Consider the following 5,205-nt stretch of genomic DNA (forward strand, 5'->3'; position numbering starts at 1 on the left):
ATAAGCATTAGAAAATTTGGATCACAGGAGAAAGAAAAAAAGAGTAGGATGAATGCAATATGCGCTAGTTGATTTTTAGAAGCACATTCTATAGCAGTTGAGTTTAAAACCAGGTAACTTAGCTCTTTATTTGTAAGATGCTTCCCCCACGGAACTGGTAGTTTATATTATAAAAGTTGGGCCATGTAAGTTGTATCAGGATTCAGTCTTTATATGACAGCACTAGAGAAAAAAGTTCTATTTCTGAGGAACATGCTGTGGCTGATTAAGGACCACAACTGCAGCCACTCAAGATTATTTTTGGTCTCATATTTCTGAGGGGTTGGCAAACTCTACATTGAGAGTCGAATACAGCTAACTACTTGATTTTGTAGATAAAGTTTTATTGTAATACAGTCATGCCCGTTCATTTACATATTATCTGTGCTGCCTCCACACTACAACAGGAAAGTAGTTGAAATGGTAATTGGAGGTCTGATGATCCATAACGTCTAACATAACCGCTAGCCAGTTCATTACAGAAAAAGTTTGCCAATTCCTGTTCTATGGGATCGTCTCCATTTTCCTACTGACTCCTTCCACTGGGGACCCAAATAAAGATCAGAAAAATTCAAAAAGTGTGAGAAACAACGACTAGTGGAATCTTACTAATCTAGGGCTTGTTAACTAATTAAAACATCTTGAGCTTTACTTATACTAATTCTAAATCAATTAATATTGTCCTGACTTTTAGCCACATGAAAAGTCAGCTATGATGCAATAAAAATGGCACTCGAGGGAAGCCTGGGTGGCTCAGTTGGTTGAGTGTCTGACTTTGGCTCAGGTCATGATCTCACACTTCGTGGGTTTGAGCCCCATGTCAGGCTCTGTGCTGATGGCTCGGAGCCTGGAGCCTGCTTCGTATTCTGTCTCCCTCTCTCTCTCTCTCAAAAGTAAATAAATAAACATTAATAAAAAAAAAGAAAAAAATTTAAAAATGGCACTTGGAATTGATTTTGAAGATCTGGATTCAAGTTCCCCTCTTCCAGTTACAACCATAGACTAATTCAAAAATCAAAATCTCGAAAGTCGAAGGATAAATGATGGGAGAGATAGTCTTTAGAACTAGTTATAAAAATTGAATGAGATAATAAAAATAAAAGAGCTTTATGAATTAAATCATGATATCATTATCAAATATTGTTCACGATCCTAAGAATATATACCATATTTAAAAGGCAGGCTCTATCATTAGATCGATTTGAATGATTTTATTGACAAATATTTAATGAAATAATCCTCAAAAAGCATATAGCACACGACTTGGCAACATTAGCTATTATGTATTTTATTACAGTTATTATTATAAATCAACCAGCACTTGTCATTCATAGATAATACCCTTCAGTGCTGTCAGCTGTTATTCAATCTTTGAGTGCTCTAACTTGGATTAGTGAAAGGCTGAAGACCAGTGAATATAGAGGGCTAATACTTACTTCTAGAGCTTAGACCTGCTACCATTCCCTGATACTAAACATGACCTAGTAAGTCTGTAATCTTAACCTTCTGTCCACTGTTAACATGTTTCATACATTTTATTTGTGTTTATTTTTATGATTATAATATATCTCTGTTTATTGTTTTTCTATCTCCATTGTTTCTCATTACTACATGGGAAAAATGAGTAAATAAACTTTTTCACGCAAAGCCATATGCTATAACAATTCATAAATTCAGCCTGATGCTAATATTATTTACTTTGAACAAGACTAAGGAATACATATATATGTATATATACTTTCAGCAAGACTAAAGAATATATATATACATACACACACACACACACATATATATATATATATATATATTCCCTTAGTCTTGCTGAAAGTAAATATATGTATGTGTGTGTATATATATACATATACATCTATGTGTGTATATATATATATATACACACGTACTTATATTTACTTTCAGCAAGACTAATATATATAGTTAGGATGTGAAGATACAAAAATTAGGCCATTAATTTAGGGAGAGAAAAATATATAAATATTAGCATTCTGAGGAGAACAAAAGAATATATTTTAAGCTCTTCCCTAGGAAGAGTTGCAACTGTAATGTTAATTTTAGAATTATTTTGGAATTTGTAATAAATTGAAGACTAGTATCCTTAAGAAATTATTTTGATCTTGTCATAAAAGTTGAGTTTAACACATGACATTGACTCTCTTCTCTTATTTCTGAAATATAACTTCCACTGCTTGCCACTAGTAACTTTCTATCTCATATTCCACCTCAAGGAGCCAAGGCCTCTTCACTCCCTTTACCAGGAGAACTTGAAAAGTAATAGAAGGAATCTGGCTTTGCTCTTTTTTGGCCAACATGCCCAGGTGGTCTGGTCTGACCAAACATTAGCAACAACTATGTAAACAGAAAAAAGTTTTTGCACTTATTTTTGCTTTTATTGAGGGACCAGGGAAATTTCATAAGTTTTATGTGAGAGAGGAACAAATATTGAGATTCTAGTTAACACACTTGTGTTAGCACAAGAGACAATTTTGTGTGTGTGGGTGAGAGAGAGAGAGAGAGAGAAATGAAGAGTGAGCATGTGAGGGGCAGAGGGGAGGGAGAAAGAGAGAATCTTAAGCAGGCTTCGTGCCCAGTGTGGATCCCGATGTGGGGCTCCATCCCATAACCGTGAAATCATGGCCTGAGCTGAAATCAAGAGTCAGATGCTCAGCTGGCTGAGCCACCCAGGTGCCCCTGAGATAATTCTTTTAAGACTTAGAATTTTGAATTTTGAAAATTCTTCCTCTGCTACTAGCCTGTATCATTCTCTGGTGTCCTCTACATTAGTTAGACAAATGAGAAGTTAAAGGAAGCAGCACTGTCCCTGCAATAGGACTATCCTCTCTTCTGACACGAACTACAAGTTCAGAAGGTCCCCAAAACCACCTTCAAGATTGATAATTCACTAGAAGGACTCACAAAACTCACTGTAAGTACTTATACTTACAGCTATCGTTTATTACAAGGAAGGTATACAGATTAAACTTCGCCAAGGGAAGAGTGGACTCTGGATAAGTACCAATGGTGGGGTTACCATTGTTCTCTCTCTATGCAGTCAGGACGTGTTACTTTCCAAGCATTGATGTGTTGACAATATGCATGGAGTATTGCCAACTAGGGAAGCTCACCCAATTCTCTGGGTTCAGAGACTTGACTGGGGCTCCATGACAGAGACATAATTGATTGATTACCCACGTGCTTAATCTCAGTCTTCAGTTCTATCCTTGAATCACTATCTGATGCTCACAACACCCCACTTCAGGTTTTCTCTTAGATGAAAAAGATAGAGAGATTCCATCTACACCTAATTCTTTCTCTCTTCTCCCCCTGTTATGGTCTGAGCTGTGTCACCTCAAAATTCATATGGTGACATCCTAACCCTAATGGGACTATATTTGGAGATAGGGTCTTTAAAGAAACAATTATGATTAAATGAGGTCATAAGAATAGGGCCCTCATCCAATAGGATGAGTGTCCTTATAAGATGAAGGGATACCAGAGATCTCCCTCTGCATGTGCGGACAAGAGGCCATATGAGAGCACAGTGAGAAGGTGGCTTTCTGTAAGCCAGGAAGAGTTGACACTAGAAACCAACCCTGCTGGCACCTTGATCTCACACTTTCAGTCTCCAGAGCTGTAAGAAAATGAATGCCTGTTGTTTAAGCCACCTAGTCTGTGGTTTTTTGTTATGGCAGCCCAAGCAGACAAATATATTCCCTCTCTCTTTCTCTTTAGGCTCCTCTTTGTAGCCAAGCAAGATGGTGGGTTTTTTTGCTCCTGACCTTTCTGTGCCAGACACTACTCATACCATATCCTTCATTCCTTCCTATGTTATGTTTAATTTTTAAGAAATCTATGCTTTAGTTCTCTACACTTTAGCTTGGTTTTTCAAGCCAGATCCCTGTGGATTTCAAAATATAATTATTTCTTCTTCTTCTTCTTCTTCTTCTTCTTCTTCTTCTTCTTCTTCTTCTTCTTCCTCTTCCTTTTCCTCTTCCTTTTCCTCTTCCTTTTCCTCTTCCTTTTCCTCTTCCTTCTCCTCTTCCTTCTCCTCCTTCTCCTCCTTCTCCTCCTCTTCTTCTTCTTCTTCGACACTGGCTGAAAGAGAACTTTTTATTAACTTTATGTACAGAAAATTCAACAGCATCCACTTTCCAGTTTGATGGCCAGTTCTTTAGCCTTTGCCTTTTCCAGCTTGGCAGTGGGAGTCCTGGACTTTGGCTATAGGACGTTGCCTCCCCAGTAGCAGCAGATCTCATGATATCTGCCATTGTCGTTAGTCCTGATGGCTTCTACCAGCTCAGCCAGAGCTCCTTTGTCTTCCGAGGCAACCTGTGTGAAGGTGATGGTGGTACAGATCTTTCTGTGGACCAGACGCCCCAGCCTGGCCTTCCCCTTGATGATGCAGTAGGGAGCCTCCATCTTACCACACAGGACAGGCAGAGAGATGGCCAGCTCAGTGGGATCCACAGCATGTGCAATCACTACCAGATCAGGCTTCTTGTTCTCCACTAGGGGGTGACAGTATTAACCCCAGCTTGAAGGACAGGCAACCTCTCAGTGGGGACATCCTCTTTCTGGCAGCTTTCTTCTCAACCCGGGCCAACAAACTCTGCTTCTTCTTTTGCTTTGTCTCTGGTCTGTATGTGTGGGCCAGCTTAATAGTTGAGTAGCTGTTTGGTGGTCCAGGGCCTAGGTGAACTGGTTAATCATAGGAGGGACTTTTAGACATTTATAGAGACTAGCCCTTTGCCACTGCAGCCGGATGTAGCAGGGCCATTTGATAAAACGGGTAAGGTCCCTTTGGGGCTGGATGTCCTGTCCGATGCCAAAATTCTTGGGCCTCTTCTCAAACAGGAGATTGACCACCTTCTTGTCCTCCTGCTTCTTCGTAACAACAGGGGCAGGGGCCAACTTCTTCCCCTTAGCCTTCTTTCCTTTCGGCATCTGGGATGGCTGGAGGAGAGGCCTATGATCGTTTCTTTTTAAAATTGGTTCTCACAAATCAAAAGCTTCTTCATTTAAGATGAGTGTGCCTTCTGTGAGTTAAAAAAAAAAATCTACTAAGGACCTCAGATAAGTTCTTAGGTCCCAGACTCTATCTGACCTTTCCCTTCCCCCTTCATCAGAAGTGAGCAATGTCAATAACTCATT

General features: G+C 39.3%; 1 pseudogene; it reads right to left on the bottom strand.

The window, feature by feature from the left end:
• Positions 1-4,188: 4,188 nt before the first annotated feature.
• On the bottom strand, positions 4,189-5,004 carry LOC115518749 (annotated as a pseudogene).
• Positions 5,005-5,205: the final 201 nt, after the last annotated feature.

Source organism: Lynx canadensis, chromosome B4, assembly GCF_007474595.2.
Source record: "Lynx canadensis isolate LIC74 chromosome B4, mLynCan4.pri.v2, whole genome shotgun sequence".
In the NCBI taxonomy this organism is placed as follows: domain Eukaryota; kingdom Metazoa; phylum Chordata; class Mammalia; order Carnivora; family Felidae; genus Lynx; species Lynx canadensis.